The 16731-nt window shown below is 58.3% G+C and overlaps 4 non-coding genes across 4 annotated transcripts; 1 reads left to right on the top strand and 3 right to left on the bottom strand.

Annotated features, from left to right (window-relative positions):
• Positions 1-266: 266 nt before the first annotated feature.
• Positions 267-339, bottom strand: TRNAK-UUU. Its single transcript has one exon. It is a non-coding gene; the product is annotated as a tRNA-Lys (tRNA).
• Positions 340-3030: 2691 nt separating this feature from the next.
• TRNAM-CAU lies at positions 3031-3103 on the bottom strand. The gene has a single exon. It is a non-coding gene; the product is annotated as a tRNA-Met (tRNA).
• A 2896-nt stretch (positions 3104-5999) lies between these two features.
• On the bottom strand, positions 6000-6081 carry TRNAS-UGA. Its single transcript has one exon. It is a non-coding gene; the product is annotated as a tRNA-Ser (tRNA).
• Positions 6082-16596: 10515 nt separating this feature from the next.
• On the top strand, positions 16597-16678 carry TRNAS-CGA. The gene has a single exon. It is a non-coding gene; the product is annotated as a tRNA-Ser (tRNA).
• The last annotated feature ends 53 nt before the right edge of the window (positions 16679-16731 follow it).

Raw genomic sequence — 16731 nt, 5'->3', positions numbered from 1 at the left:
ACAAGCTCCCAAGGAATGTGGTGGATTCTAATTCTAATTCCTTATGAATATTCTGTGTGTTTGTGTGTGTAGGGGAGGAACATGCTCTATGCCCAGAGGACTTTATTCTTCCAGCCTGCATGGACAGAGGGGATGTCAAGGAGTTGCTCCTTCAATCCCCCCTACAGAAAGGCCCTTCTTAGGAAAGGCAAAATCCTAGAGAGAAAGAGTAACACTGAACAAGACTCCAGAGAGACAGATTTTTATAATCCCAGTGAGAAGTCTTTCACCTGACCAGGGACTTGAACCCTGGACTCTCAGATTAAAAGTCTGATGCTCTACCAACTGAGCTAGCCAGGCTCACATGTGAAAAATACAAGTTGGTGCAGAGGTGAAGCTAGTAAAGAAAAAGCGAGATGGCCACAATAGGGGAAACCTGCTGCTCTCTCTCTCTTCCCAGCCCTGGCCTGGCTGGGTATTAGCGCTGGTTAAAAAGATGGGAAAATATCGGCATCTACCAGCCTTTCATAGCTGTACAAGACTCAGGCACAATACAGAGGTGCCCATCTGTAAGTGCCAAATGGTTGGATTGGCTAATGCAGCCTGTAGACATCCAGGGCACTCTGGGATATACAGCCAAGTGTCCATCACCATCATCATTTCAAAGGGATAATGATAATGGTAGCAAGGTTCACAACTGACTCAGCAGTTGCATACAAAGGTGCACGTTTGGCAGTTACGTTGGCTCAGGTTGGCCACCCCGGTCTAGATGTAGAAGTTACAACATTTAAACTTGAACGAGGGGCCAATTTCCCCATCATTTCCCACCTTTACATCCAAACACGATGAAGGTAGCAGATAGAGCCAGAGCAGGTTGTCTATGGGACCAAGTATATGCAGAGTCTCCTCGACAGAGGTTTGTTCAACCTGTTCTTAAAAACCTCTGAGGACAGAGACACCACAGACGCCTTTGGGAGCCTATTCCAGAGCTTAACTGCACTCGGAGTCTGACATTGGTGAAATAGGAGGCTGAGAAAAGCAACACTGGCTGTCAGAAAAAAACAGCCCTCCCTAGTGCTTTAAGCAGTAGGTTCTGTTGTTTTAACAGCCATGGCCTGGGTTCAATTCCTCCTAAAAACCGGAAGTTTTTCAATGAAAATCTCCATTCATTTCGCATTTGAAATGGAAAGGCAAAGAGGGCTTCTTGTCCTTATCAACAAGGCAAAGAATGGCTTTTTTCTCAGTAAATATTTTTAAAAGGCGCTGACTCGACCTGAAGATCTCATTTCATTTGTATTTACTATGGAATGATTCTCTCTAGGATAGACAGAAATTCTTCAGCTAGACTCGGATTCCACGGGAATACGAGAAGCGATTGTGTCTAACACCTGCCTTTTTTTGGACAACAGTGATGTCCAGGTTTTCCATGGACATTTCCCTTCCAGCACCTCAGGCCCCATCCAACAATACAAGCAACTGAAATGCACAGAAAGTTTCTCACCATAGGATTCAGTGACCAGGCCGGGGGGAAAGTTTTGCCATTTGAAGATGTTTGAATTCCCTCCAACTTCTCTCCTACAAATGCTGAATAGTTGGTGGTGTAATGTTACAGGAGAGGTTGAAATTAGGCTATTTTGTCAGATAGAAGACAGTGATTGTGTCAGGAGTGGGATGTGAATGGAGCCTAGAGCAACAAATGACAGTATTAGGGGGCTTATTCCTTCACTCTCTCACTTCCCTGGCCCTTCTTGCATGACCAGAGAGCAGCAATACCCAAAGTCCAAAGGCGCAAACAATTCGATGTTTATTGGGGTGAACGTCCAGCAAGCAATGATTCCAGTTTCCTTCCTTAGTGTCCCCTTCTCAGCTCTGACACCACAGAGCCTTGTCTGTGTCCCAATTTCTGTTCCCATCCCCTGTTCCCATTTCCCCCTGTAGCAAAACATGATCCCAATTCCCCCATCCCCAGTCCCTGTTCCCATTCCCCCCCCCCCGCCTTCCTGACTGACTGCAGACTATATAGTAAAACCTGAGTTCTGCTTAGCTATACCTTAACCAATCATTTTACTGAAATGTAACTAACCAATCCTAATATACTGTAACGTGATTATCTAACCAATTATATTCCACCACCTTCATTGGTTTACACCCAACAAAATTAATTATACAGCAGACAGAAACAATCACAGAACCAGACAGAGACCATGCAAATAAACATACAAAACAATACAGAAGGGAGGATTTCACAACTACAGATATGCCTTGTGACCTTGCTGAGTCACAATAGACAGGGTTTTCCAGCTGTGTCTATTGATAAGTGAGTTCTTGCCAGACAGGATGCTACCAAACTAAGTTTCCCTTTCTCTGGAGGTGATGGAATATCAGGGCAGGATTGGATTCCTCACAGCCCAATCACACCTTATTTCAATGTGACTAGTTGGGAATGTGAGGATGTGACCATACACTTCCCACCTTATGGCTGCCTTTGCTGCTTAGCCGAAGAACCAGGCCTCAGACTGTCACAGTAAGAGAAGGCCATTACACAGACAGACAGTGATTTTTTATTCTTTCTTTTATACCTTTATAACTAGCTAAGTGATAAAAATACACCTAAATTCTTAAAGTACAGGCCTTTGCAGACTGGCCTGAATCTCTGTATCCTAACAGTCCTCAAGGTCAGGCAGCCTCTGGGTAAGGGGGTGGGGACTCAGGTCCTTCCACAGGCCAATTCCACCAGGGTTGTGTATAAACCAGGGAAGTTCCCCACAATAGCCAGACCAGATGCCCCCTTTACACTTGTGCTCTGTTCTCATTGCTTCTCTGTCTCTCTTCCCCTCATCTCTGCTGCTCCCGCTCTGGGCTTTCTCAGCACCTGGCCCCAAAGCACTTCCTGGCAGCCAGAGACTGCACTTTCTGCATCTGCGGATGTGGCCTCTCTCCTGCTTGCTAAGGAAAGGAACCTTTCCAGGAAATGGCCACAGCTTCTGGGAATCCCTGTGTAGCTGTGAACAGAGTTTGGGTCCTGGCACACAAGGCAACTTAAAAGCTGAGCGCCCAGACAGGGGCTTGAACCCTGGACCCTCAGATTATGAGCCTGATGCTCTACCAACTGAGCGACCTGGGTTTGTTAGGAAAGAGCTTCACCATTCACCACAAGAGTGAGCAGGCAGGCAAAGTGGGGGCAAAAAAAGTCCCTGGAACCCCTCCTCTTTTTCTGCACAGCCACTGCCTGTCAGCAGGATTCCTCCTCCTCCTCAGGGAGACTAAATCTCCCAACCTAGACAGCCGGTCCATCCGCTGCACCTCAATCCCCCATGCCTGAGCCTCCCTGCCAAAGCCCTGAACCTGGCCCCATACAATTAAGTCTCACTTGTCGCTGGGAACTTAACTTCTTGTGCCCAGAGCGTCTCGGCCCCCTCAGCAGATGACCTGAGAAACACAGTGTCCGGCTTTTCCAAAGAAGTGTTTAGACCCCCTCATCATGTGGCCTAAAGCCCTTTGGATCGGATGATTCAGGATTTGAGTCCCCTCATGGTTGTGCTCACTTTGTGCTGCAAGTCCTGCTCCCTTCAGGTCTGGAACCTCTTCTTGGCGGCTCAGGCCAATGTTCTGGCTTCAGCTAGAGCCCTGGGAAGGAGTTGGGGGGTGGGTGTCACAAAGGCTGGGGCATGAGCCCCAGGTGCTTCCAGTCTCGCCTTTGCCCTTCCTGACTTGCCAAAGAAAATGGGCGGCTCCACTGCCAAAGTCAGCACCATGAGTGGGAACGGTAAGAGGCCCCACCAGGGGGCCTGGCCCTGCTTTCCTACCCTCTTCTGATGTTGGCCACAGAGCATCAGCAGCCGCCCCGCATGCTGGCCTGTGGGTGGCCTTCAGTGGGGTTCAGCACAGCAGGGAGCAGGCTGGCCCTGTGGCTGTCTGCTGGCCACACATGGTCCTCCCCTCCTCTTGCCCTGGCCTCCGCTGCTTTTAAGCCTTCCTTGGAGCTGTCAGCACCAGCTGCCTCTGCTCCAGATGCCCAGAGGAGGAGAGGTGCTGGGCTCCCACCTGCCCAGCCCTGCTTCCTTCAAGCACAGTGGAAAGTGCCAGACTTGTGGGCACCAGGTGAAGCCATGAGAATCCCAACCCTCAGATGTCAGTAGCCAGTTCTAGAGCCCTGACCCATCCAGCAGGAGGGGAAAAAATTGCTCTTGCACAGCTGGAGACAGGGAAGTGGAGCAGCGTGAGCTCCAGGGCTTTACCACAAGGTCCTACTGAGATTTGAACTCAGATTGTAGGATTCAGAGTCCTGAGTGCTGCCCATTACACCATGGGACCAGCTCCTGCTGCCTTCTCTGGCCATCAGTGACCCTCATGGGGCCGGCTCATGTAAGGGACTGTTGGCCCCTTACTAACGCTTAGTGGGGGTTTGGTTGGCTAGTTCCCAGTCCCAGTAGAAGGGGGAAGGGCCAATGGGAAATCAGGACCCTGAGACTGACAGTCCCCAGGGGCAATGGGGAGAGGCCAAAGCTCCAAGTTAGCCGCACTGACAGGCCAGGCAGTGTAATGAGGGAGTCACAAGGCCAGGGGGTCCCATCCTCCATGGGAGCTGGACCTGCCTGGGCCAGAGTGGGGCAGAGCTAAGGAGAGAGCAGGAGCCCAAAAAGAGCCGGGGAGCAGAGCTGCGCAGGTGTAGTGCCAGAAACTGCTCCCTGTAGGACTTTGCTACCTGTAGCAGTTACTGAGACCTGAGGTTGTTCTTATTTGCTGACTTGTCCTAATTGGCTCAAACTTGACAGTGGTGGGGGATGGAAGCATAAAGGCTTCGTCCTCCAAACAACCCTGCCTGGTGTACATCTGTATCTATTACCTCTTAACACCGAATTGTAAAAAATAGAGTGAGGTCATTTAAACATCATTTATTTTGCAGCTTCATTTACTGTGCTAACAATGTAGCATCCTGACACCGATACTTCTGCCCACGTGCCCTGTGGGCTGGATTCATTTTAGTGGGACGCAGGACATGTGGAGGATAATTTAAACTCTTAATTTCCTTAGGGTTTCCCTTTAATATACTTCTCTGCTGGTGCAATTTCTGACCATTGCACGTCTATTGTATTTATTACAATAGCACAAGTAAGTCACACAAGTGACATAGTCTAGGGGCTTGGCTACACTTGCAAGTTAGAGCGCATTAAAGCAGCCCCGGGCGCCCTAACTCCTGAGGTGTCCACACTGGCAAGGCACATGGAGCACCTGGGCTCTGTAGGTGGAGCGCTCCTGGTAATCCACTTCCATGAGAACCATAAAGCTTACTGAGCCCTGCTGAAACGCCCTGGCATCAGTGTGAGTGTGGATCTCCCTCAGTCTCCCCCGCAATGCTGGTCAGTTGTATTGTCACTGTGTTAGTCAGTGCTTCCCTTCAGGGCCGGCCCTAGAGGGGTCTGTGACAAATCCCCCCTTTCCTCCTCAGGCCCTGCCCCCGCTCTACCTTTTCTCCCAAGCCCCCACCCTTGTCCCATCTCTTCCCGGCTTGCACCTTCCTGCCCCAATCCTCTCCCTCCTCCACCACTCCCAGTCCCAACTCCTTCCTCCCCACCCAGCGCCTCCTGCACCCCACTGAACAGCTGATCACTGGCAGGTGGGAGGTGCTGAAGGGGAAGAGGAGGAGCTTGTCAGCAAGGCCTGTAGTGGCAGGGGGCGGGGGGAGCTGGCTGCCAGTGGGCGCTGAGCACCTATTTTTTCTCTGTTGGTTCTGCAGCCCCGTAGCTCCCATGGAGTCGCTGACTTGGCTCCTTTCACACCCTAGAGAGAGGAGCAGAACCAGGGCTATGGCTGATCTATGGGGCACCAGGTGAGTGGCAGAGGCTTCAGGTGCCGAGAGTTTGCCTGACCCCTCAGGGACACAGTGTGAGGGGGTGTCCCAGGCATCTCGATAAAAGGAGCAGAACAGGATTTACATGGGGTGGGGAGAGAATTGAGAGTGTCTCAGGGGGTTGTACAGAGGTATTGCCCGGGTGAGGGACTGGCTAAAACACAGACCTCGCTGTGAGCAGGATTTGAACCTGCGCAGAGGAACCCTATTGGATTTCATCTCCAATGCCTTAACCACTTGGCCATCACAGCTGTGAGCACAAAACTGCCCCAATGCCAGAGAAACTGGTAAAGAATCCCAATGCCCAGGTGTGAAGTTATCTAACTACAGAATTCCCACCACAAACCTGGCCCCCAAAGCACAGGGGGGATTGGGGGTTTGTTCTCTTTGCTTAGCCACGTGCAGTCGCACAGAGAGCGCATTTAAAAGTCTCCCCTCCCACAGAGCGGGAAGGGGAAATGATTCTCAACTTGGAGCCTGATGTTGGGTGACCAGACGTCCCGATTTTATCAGGACTGTCCCGATATTTGCCTGTTTGTCCCGCGTCCCGACCGATGTTTGGTCAGGACACTGGACAAACAAACAATTTTGCCCTCTTCTCCGGCACACAGGCAGAGCCCGGAGGGACACTCGCCCCCCCCGACTCCGCCCCCTCCTTCCCCCATTGGATCCCACCCCAAATCCTCGCCCTGGCCCTGCCTCTTCCCCAAGCAGGCGGCATCCTCCTCCCTCCCAGGTTTGCACACGGGCCATGGCCATGGCCGGGAGTGCAGCATGGAGGCTGCTCCAGCCCTGGAGCCTCCGGGGCAGCGCATTGGGGCTGGGGGCAGTGGGGAGCGGGCAGGACCCATGTGGGTGGGGGGCAGAGACACACGTGGGGCAGACATGCTTCTGCCAGGAGGGCCCGGCCCGGCTGCCTGGTTCGCCTTGCTTGGGAGCTGCAGGAGGGACCTGGAGTGCGGCTCGGCTGCAGAGCTCGGAGCCCAGGCTGGGCCCAGGAGCGTGGGGACAGGGGAGCGGGGGGTGGATCAGGGGTCGGAGCCGTGACTTGGGTGGCGACGGGGCTGTGCCACTGCCGCCTGGCGGGGGAGGCGGGTGCCTACGGCTTTTTTTTTTTGCTCTGCCCCGCATCCCGATATTTTATCTTTGACATCTGGTCACCCCAGCCTGATGTGAATGAGGACGTCTGGACCAAGGGGGCAGGGACTGGCCTTTGCTAGAGAAACCACTGTCAAGTGTTAGCCAATTAGGACAAGTCAGCAAATAAGAACAACCTCAGGTCTCAGTAACTGCTGCAGGCAGCAAAGTCCTACAGGGAGCAGTTTCTGGCACTACACCTGTGCAGCTCTGCTCCCCGGCTCTTCTCGGGCTCCTGCTCTCTCCTTAGCTCCGCCCCACTCTGGCCCAGGCAGTTCCAGCTCCCACGGAGGATGGGACCCCCTGGCCTGGTGACTCCCTCATTACACTGCCTGGCCTGTCAGTGCGGCTAACTTGGAGCTTTGGCCTCTCCCCATTGCCCCTGGGGACTGTCAGTCTCAGGGTCCTGATTTCCCATTGGCCCTTCCCCCTTCTATTGGGACTGGGAACTAGCCAACCAAAAACCCCACTAAGTTTTAGTAAGGGGCCTACAGTCCCTTACATGAGCCAGCCCCGTGAGGGTCACCACTGTGCAGAGAAAGCAGCACAAGCTGGTCCCATGGTGTAATGGGCAGCACTCAGGACTCTAAATCCTGCAATCTGAGTTCAAATCTCAGTGGGACCTTGTGTTGGCTTGTGGTAAAGCTCCCAGTGCTCAACTTCCTTGTCTCCAGCTGTCTAAGAGCCAATCTTTCCCCTCCTGCTGTGTGACTCGCCCACTGGAGCTAGGTCTTGCGTGGTGAATGGCCAAAATTGGTTGGGGCTCTAGAACTTGTGACCCTGACTCCTGTGGTTGGGATTCTTGCTGCTTCACATGAGGCCCACAAGTTTGGTCATTTTGCTTGCAGCCACGTTACCTCTTGTCCACCTGGCACTTGAAGGAAGGAGGGCCAGGGCCAGGCTTCATAGTCAGGGCTAGGCAGGAGGGAGGCAGAGTCCCAGGCTGGAGCCCAGCACCTCTCCTCCTCTGGGCACCTAGAGCAGAGGCAGCTGGTGCTGACAGCTCCAAGGGAAGGCTTAAAAGCTACAGAGCAACCGAGGGCAGGGCCAGAGGAGGAGAGGACCATGCCTATGTGTGGCCAGCAGACGGCCACAAAGACACTCGGTCAGCCTGCTCCCTGGCATGGCAAACCCCTACTGAAGACGTGCTTAATCCACTTGCTGATCAGGAGGAAAACCTGTCAAAATCTGTGTGCGAGGAGAACCCACTTGGCTCGGAAGGAGCGAGGAAAAAGAGCAAGTGAACAAAATAACTTGTGACAGAGCAAGCGAAAAGAACGTGAAAGGCAGAGAAAGAAATAAAGGGAGAGAAAAAATATTAGAAAAAGAAGGAAAGAAAGGAAGAGCGTGAAAGGTAGAGGGGAAAAAGAAAGCAAGAACATACAAGCTAGAGAAGGAAAGGAATGAAAAAGAACGAATGAACCACAAGCGCTAGCTGAAGCTGGAATGGGAGAGTCAGAGAAAGGACAGACTGACCCGTTAAGTAAGGTTGCACCCAGATTCTCCATGTTGGGGGCACAGGCCTCCCATTTCAGTCCTGGCCCTGCTTGGGGGGACCATCCATAGGTGCCTATTGGTACCCCCATGCTCTGAGCAGGGGACAAGCCCCCCCATACCCTCCCCTCGGGACATGGGCTCTCCCCAATCCTGACCCCCTTCCCGCACCCTCCTGGGAATGGGGGGAAGGTGGGGGGTAGGCGTGTGCTGAGCAGCACCGTGGGTGTCTCTCTCTGGGGCGAAGGAAGAGGATATTTTTTGTACCAGAAGGAAAGAGCAGGGGGCGGGGGCGTTTGTGGAGCCGGGGCGCACACCAGAGAGAGGAACTGAACGCAGCCCAGCGTGAGCCCAGTGCCAGTTGGAGCCGAGACGCCCGTACCTGGAGGACCATCTGCAGAACCTACCTTGATGGTGCCGTCCATCACCGCTCCCACACGGAGCTTCCCGCCTAGACCTCCCTGGACGAGGTGAGGTGGTGCATTGGCAAAGGGGGCTGTTTGAGCAGTGTGTGTGTGTGTGTGTGTGTGTGTAATATTTTGGGACGTGAAGGCACAAACTGCTGGGGCTGGTTTCCTGTTGGTGTGAGCTTTATTTTTTTTCTCTCATCTTCTTGTTTTAGGGCTAGGGCTGGGTGGCTTCCTGCGCTGCCGTTGACAAGGGCAGCGGCACAAGGGGCTCAGGGTGCAGAATCGGGAGGGGAAGGGTGCACGGGAGGTCACAGGGATAAGAATCACATTTAGCCCTTGCACGGTAATGGTGGTGCACTCACGCACTGCCACATCTTTTAGTATCATGACTATTTATCTGTACAACAGCAGCACCTTCAGAGACCGGCGCAGAATCAAGTCCCCCGTTGGGCCAGGCGCTGCCCAGACACAGCGAGAGACAGGCCATGCCCCAGAGAGTTTACAGGCTCCACACCCAAAAAGTGGGAGGAGAAACAGAGGCCCAGTATCACACAGCAGCACTGAGAATAAAACCCAGGAGTCCTGGCTCCTCCTGCTCTAACCACTAGACCCCACTCTGCTCCCAGAGTTGGGGACAGAACCCAGGAGCCTGGCTCCCCAAAAGGGCGGGAGTGGGGTCTAGTGGTTAGAGGAATGGAAGATGGGTGTCAGGACTCCTGGGTTCCAGTCCCAGTTCTGGGGTTAGAGTGGAGTCTCATATGTTAGCACAGGTGAGACTGGGAGCCAGGACTCCTGGGTTCTTCCCATCCCCCCCAAACCATCTTGCACAGCAGGAGGGAGCTGGGCAGGAAGTGGTGATGGGGTTAAAAACTACCAAGAAATGCAAACCCTTGAAGGAGCCTGTGCCAGACAATCCAGCACGAGGGGGGAGAGGATATGTGGCTGGGGGGAGGAAAAGCCTTGGGCTGCACTGGGGGAGCGCAGAGCAGGGGTGACACCCCAGAAACCTGCAGCAAAGGGATGGACAGGTGGGGTGGGTGGATAGAAGAGGCAGCGAGACTAAAATCTAAAAGGGGAGTGTGGAGTCTAGTGGTCAGAGCGGGGGGGGGCGGGTTTGGTGGTCAGAATTCCTGGGTTCTATCTCCAGCCCTGGGAGGGGAGTGGGGTCCAGTGGTTAGAGTGTGTCAGGGGGAGAGCCAGGACTCCTGGGTTCTCTCCCTGGCTCTGACTCTCTTGTGCAATCCCTCGGCAGTTACCCAACTCACCAGCGTGTGGGAGCGAGGGCTGGGGCGGTTGTGACACAGCCCAGAGTCCCGTACTGCCCCTTTGTTACCCAACCCGGGGCAGGGTGGGGGATGGCCTGGGAGACCCGCTAAGAAAGGCGTTTCTGGTGGGTTTGTGTGTGGGTCACGCTGCCCCCTGCTGGATAGACCCCTCTAGGTCAGAACCAGTCTCAGCCTGGGTCAGACCCTGGGAGCCAGCCCCCTCTGTCGCCACGGCCATGTCTATTGGTGTCCTGGAAAGGTCCGTTCTCCTTGGTAACTGTCCAGTGGCAGTGAGTTCCACAGGCCTCGGTACACGCTGTGTGGGGCAGGAAGTCCTTGTGTTGGGAGCAGTGGGAGTGAACTGTGTGCGGTTGTGTCTCTGAGCACAGTTGTGAATATTCTGGTGTGTGTGTAATTGTAAGTGTGGCTGGGGGTGTGATCGTTTCTCTCTTTGCGGGTTGGGCTAGCATGCCCCTCTGGGTGTGTTGTGTGTGAGTGTTTTTGGGATTGTCTGAGTCCCTTTGTGCGTCAATGTGTGTGTGTGTGTCACTTGCTGCTGGATACAAAATCCTGCAAAGCCACCACATGTGTACACACACACACACACACACACACAGAGTGGGGCTCAGCCCCACCAGCAGGGGGCAGCAGGGACACACACGTCTCTCCTGGGCCAGCTTGGACAATTTCCCATCACGACCCGGCACAGTGCTGGTGCCCCCACACGGGGGTGGGCAGTGACCGGGCGGGGGGGCAGATGTGCTGGATTCAGAAGGAAGCACTTTGGGAAAATCAGTCAAGGCCCTTAGCAGAGCTGGGACACAGACCCAGTGACCCCTGCACCACCCTGGGAGGGGAGTGGGGTTGAGTGGTCAGAGCAGGGAGGGGGCTGGGCACCAGGACCCCTGGGTTCTATCCCTGGCCCAGGGAGTGGAGGGGGTCTACAGCAGGGGGACTGGGGGCCAGGACTCCTGGGTTCCATAGGGGAGACTGTTTTTTTCTGTACTTCCCTCCCTAGAGATCCCAGCCCCGCCCCCTAGTGGAGAGTGAGTGGGAGCCAGGGAAGTTACTCCCCCACATGATTCAACCTCCCCTCCACCATGGGCTGTGACATCATGGACCCCTCCCTCCCCAAGGCAGACAGTAGAAGCCCCGCCCCCCCAGAGAAGGGGGGGGGTCTAGTTGCACCCACAACAATCCCACTCATGGTTGCAAAGAAACCCCCACAAACCACCGCTAGGACAGGATCTGCTGCTTTCTTTTCACCATGAGCTGCTCCCCGCCAGGCACCACACCCCATTCACACCCCTTTGGTCACTACGTAGCTCAGTGGCAATCACTGCCCCGAAGTGACTCCGGCGCAGGCACCCACAGGACGAACTCCCCACACCGGATTCTGTCCACACGCAGAGAATTCTCTCTGCCGGGCTCCTTCGGTTCCTCTCGCTGCTCCCCGTCCTGCCGCCAGACACTGCTCATCTGCATAGCCCCGCCCATGGACACGCGACACCTTCTGTAGTTTTGCTCTCCAGTGAATGAGTCGCCTGCAGAGAGTGAACACGTCAGCACACGTCACAGCCCCAGCGCACGTCACAGCCGCCGGGCGGGGATTGTCTGTGAGCCCGACGCTGGGGGAGGGGCTTCAGGGAGAGACCCAGCCCCATAGACAGCCTGGGGCAGGGAGCTATTGGGGGAAGGGATGAGGGGATGGGGGGAGAAGGGGGGAGGGAGAGACCCAGCCCCATAGACCTGCAGGGACAGGGGATCTTGGGGTCAGGAGGGGAGAAGGGGGATTGGCAGAGACCCAGCACGGGGTGCAGGGAAATGGGGTGGGGTGGAGGGAGACATGTCGGGTGGGGGTGGGGTGTGTGAAATGTTGGTCCAGGGAAACTGAGTCACTCCCAGGACATCGTGTGCAGGGGAGCACAGGGGCAAGGAGCGAGCCCCAGCCCCACAGAGCCCCAGAGGGTTTTTGGGGGCCGGGGCGGGGTGGGCGGGGGGAGAGACCCAGCCCCATAGACCCCTAGAGGCAGCGGGATATGGGGGGGTAGGAGAGGGGATGGCAGAGGAGATACCCATCTCCTTAGACCCCAGAGGCAGGAAATGAGGGGAGAAGGGGAGGGAGGGATCCAGCCCTGTGGACCTGTAGGGGCCAGGCGCTATTGGGGGCAGGAGGGGAGACGGGGGGTTGGCAGAGACCCAGCCCGGGGTGCAGGGAAATGGGGTGGTTTGGAGGGAACTGGGGAGGAGAAGAGACACAGGGCAGGACACATGTTGGGACAGGGAAACTGACTCACTCCAAATACATGCGGAGCAGGGCAGGGCGGAGGCAGATCATGCTGGTCCCAGGGTAATTTCGGGGGGTTCTGATTCCCCACTCAGCCGGGGGGCTCCCCTCTGGGCTGAGGAGACCTGGAGTGGGACGGGTGCAGGGGCTGTGTGTGTGTGTCAGGCTGGGGGAGCTGCCTGGGCAGAGGGGCTAGAACCAGGGGCGGCTCCAGGCACCAGCACACCCAGTGCCTGGTTGGGGGGCAAGCTGCAGGGGGCTCTGCTGGTCACCACTAGGGCAGCAGGCATCCCAGCCCCTCCCCCACTCTACCCCCCTCGCCCCACTCCCCTCCCAGAGCGGGGAAAACCCAGGAGTCCTGGCTCCCAGCCCTGCCCCTCCCCCACTCTACCCCCCTCACCCCACTCCCCTCCCAGAGCTGGGGGAGAACCCAGGAGTCCTGGCTCCCAGCCCTGCCCCTCCCCCGTATTTCCATATGGCTCAATCCAACAGCCCCCCCTACCCCCTAGTCGGGAGAGAGGAGGCCAAGGGAGAAGCAGGCGGGGAGGGGGCGCTGGGGGCGCGGTGTGGCGCTGCGGGGGGCGGGGGTCTTGGGGGAAGGGGCGATGCAGGGGCAGGGATTAGAGGGAACAGGTGGTGCAGGGGTGGGGTCTTGGGGCAATGAGAGGACAGGGCCCCAGGGGATGGGGGGGGGCAGGGGGGGGGTCCCAGGGGGAAGGGGCGGTGCAGGGCGGGGTCTCAGGGGAAGGGGCGGTGCAGGGGCGGGGTCTCGAGGAGAAAGGGAAGCTCAAGGGTGGGAACTCGGGGAAGGGGCCATGTGGGGTGGGACCTGGGGAAAGGTGCAGGGAGGGGTATTGGGGGCAATTTGGGAGTGGGGACTGGGGAAGGGGCAGAGCGAGGGTGAGGTACTGGGGAAAAGGGGCAATGCGAGGGTGGTGCCTTGCAGGAAGGGACGGGCGGGGCAGGAATTCAGGAAAGGGGCGGGGATTAGGGGAACAGGTGATGTGAGGGCAGGACCAGCGGGGGCAGGGCTTTGGGGAAAGGGGGTCCGGGAGCAGGGCTTTGGGGGCGGGCACAGCGGGGGTGCAGGGGCGGGGCTTTGGGGCGGGCACAGCAAGGGGCGGGGCTTTGGGGGCGGGCACAGCGGGCGGGGGCGGCTGGGGGAAGGACTCATTCCGGCCGGGGGCGGGTCAGTCCGGGGGTGACGCTGTCCCTGCAGCGGGTGTTTGGAGCCGGGCTCCCCCGGGGCAGGGGTGGGGCGGGCCGGGGGCAGCGGAGTCGGGGTGACACGTGGCCGGTGCCTGGGCCCGGCGGACCCACCCGACCCGCTCACACCCAGCCCGGGGAGGGGGTTACAAGGGGCGCCGGGAACATCCCGCGGGCGCACACGTGGATCCAGCCCCCGCACAGAGCCGGACCCGGCCCGGCCCCGCCCCGCCGGGGGGGGCGTTTCGACGGCGGGAGCTTCGCCCCCCCTGCGCGCTCCCGCCCCCGCTGCTTTGTGCCGGGGGGTGAAAGGGGCGAAGCGGCGCAGCACGTTCCTGCGCGGAGCAGCGTCACACCCTGCACGGGGGGGCGGGGCCGGGGCTCTCTGGGGGCGGGGCGGGGATGATGAGTTGCGTTGAGGGGGGGGGGGGGAGGTGTCAGGTTGCCCCAGGTACCCGCCCTCACCTGGGCTGGGGAGGACGGAGGCGCCCCGGGGCAGGCTGGGAGTTGTAGTTCCTGGCTCGTCTCAGACAACGCGCCCCCTCCCTGTGCACTCCGGGAAGCGTAGTTCTCTCTCTCTCTCTCACACGCGGCCTCTATTGGAGGAGGGGCCGTAACTCGTCACTTCGCCGCGCCCCTCCCTGATTGGCGGAGACAGGGGCGGCTCTACAAAGTAGGCTGCCCCCGCCCTTCCCCAGTCCCGCGGCGGGTCCCCTCTTCCCGCGGCTCCGGCATCCTGGGGAGGGCGGCATTTGGCTCCGGTGGAGCTCCCGCCGGCATGCCTGCGGCAGGTCCACCGGAGCCGCGGGAAGACGGGACCCGCCGCAGGCATGACTGCGGCAGGTCCGCTCGTCCCGGGCTCCGGTAGACCTGCCGCAGGCATGCCGGCGGGAGCTCCACCAGAGCCAAATGCCGCCCTCCCCAGGATGCCGCCCCAAGCGGGCGCTTGGCCCGCTGGTGCCTAGAGCCGCCCCTGGGCGGAGAGAGCGCGGGACAGAGACTCGGCGCGTGGGGGGAGGCCCCGGTCCCCATGCTTTGCTGCCCCCTCCGGGCACGCGCGCTGCGGCCGTTGGGATTCGAATCCCGCGTGGGATCCGGGCTGGGGGCACAGGGCAGAGGCAGCGCGGAGTGAAAGGGCTTCACCCCCCCCCCAGCTGGGACTGGGGGGCAGCAGCGGGGGAGAGGGCTCAGGCCCGCCTCCTCCTCCCCTCTGTAGGGCCCCAACCGCCCCTTCAAGCCCCCCCAACCCGCCCCCCCATGGCCCCCCGGCCCCTGTGGTGACCCTCTCGCCAGCCCCACCCCCATCCGTGGGGATCCCTCGGCCCCCAGCATCCCCTCCCCGCCCGGTCCGATCTGCCTGGCGTTTCCCTTCACCCCTGCCCTCCTCCTCCTCCTCCTCCTCCTCCCCGTCCTCAGTGCCCTGACCCCAAACTCCTCCTCTAGCCCCACCCCGACATCCTCCTCAGCACCCTGCCCCCTTCCTCCTCCTCCTCCCCCATCCCTGTCCTCAGCACCCTGCCCCCTTCCTCCTCCTCCTCCTCCTCCCCCATCCCTGTCCTCAGCGCCCTGCCCCCTAATTGCATCCAGCCCATTTCCCCATGGCTGGGCCCCACTTTCCCATCCCCCCACTGCCCCAGTCCATCCCCAGGGTGTGAGGTTCCTCATCTCCAATCTCTGCTGCCCCCCAACCTGCCGGGTTCCCCTTTTCAGCCACTGTGGGGTCCTCCAACCCGCCCCCACCCATCCACTCTGGGCTCTAAATCCCACATTCCCACAATGCCCCTTGGTAACCCCACCCTCCTCTATCCCTAATCCCCCTCGTCCCTTCCCTGGGGTCCTCCTGGACACCCCAACCCACAGTCCGGCCCCCACATACATCCCAGTCCCTCATTCACACGCTGAGCTAGTCCTTCAGGGGCCCCCACAGCCCCCCAAACTCCTCCATCCATGAGCCCCGTGGGCCTGTGGCCGGGAAGTGGGGGAAGCTCCCACTGTGGCTGGGCTGGGTGGGGGTGTTAATCTTTTCCTGGTTTGTGTGTGCTGAGCTCACAAAGGCTTTTTGCTCCCTCGGGGTGGGGGGTGGTTTTGGCCGAAGGTGACGTGCTTTGGTAGCCCTGTGGATGCTGCGTGGTGTCTGGAATGGGGCGTGTGTTCCCATCATGCCCCTTCCCCTCTGCCTGCAGAGCTGAGCACAGACAGGCCTGAGGAGTGTGTCTGCCTCACGTGTCTCCCCGCCCCCCACCCACATGGGTCCTGCCTGCTCAGCACAGCCCATAGCCCCACTGCGCTGCCCTCCAGGCTCCAGGGCTGGAGCAGCCTCCATGCTGCGTTCCCGGCCATGGCCATGGCCCGTGTGCAAACCTGGGAGGGAGGAGGATGCTGCCAGCTTGGGGAAGAGGCAGGGCCACGGCGAGGATTTGGGGTGGGATCCAATGGGGCAGTGAGGGGGTGGGGATGGGGGCAGGGCCAGGGCGGGGATTTGGGGAGGGATCCAATGGGGCAGTGAGGGCGTGGGGCTGGGGGCAGGGCCAGGGTGAGGATTTGGGGAGGGATCCAATGGGGGAAGGAGGGGGCGGGGTCGGGGGGTGAGTGTCCCTCCAGGATCTGCCTGTGTGCCGGGGCAGAGGGCAAAATTATTTGTTTGTCCAGTGTCCCGACCAAACATCAGTCGGGACGTGGGACAAACAAGCAAATATCGGGACAGTCCCGATACAATCAGGACGTCTGGTCACCCTACATCAGGCTCCAAGTTGAGAATCATTTCCCCTTCCTGCTCTGTGGAGGGGAGACTTTTAAATGCGCTCTCTGTGAGACTGCACGTGGCTAAGCAAAGAGAACAAACCCCCAATCCCACCTGTGCTTTGGGGGCCAGGTTTGTGGTGGGAATTCTGTAGTTAGATAACTTCACACCTGGGCATTGGGATTCTTTACCAGTTTCTCTGGCATTGGGGCAGTTTTAGGCTCAGAGCTGTGATGGCCGAGTGGTTAAGGCGTTGGAGTCGAAATCCACTAGGGTTCCCATGCGCAGGTTCAAATCCTGCTCACAGCGAGGTCTGTGTTTTAGCCAGTCCCTCACCCGGGCAATACTTCTGTCCAACCCCC

This window comes from Mauremys reevesii, unplaced genomic scaffold (assembly GCF_016161935.1).
Source record: "Mauremys reevesii isolate NIE-2019 unplaced genomic scaffold, ASM1616193v1 Contig4, whole genome shotgun sequence".
NCBI classification, from domain to species: domain Eukaryota; kingdom Metazoa; phylum Chordata; order Testudines; family Geoemydidae; genus Mauremys; species Mauremys reevesii.
Note: the sequence above shows the minus strand (reverse complement) of the source record. Positions and strands in the feature narration are given on the sequence as shown.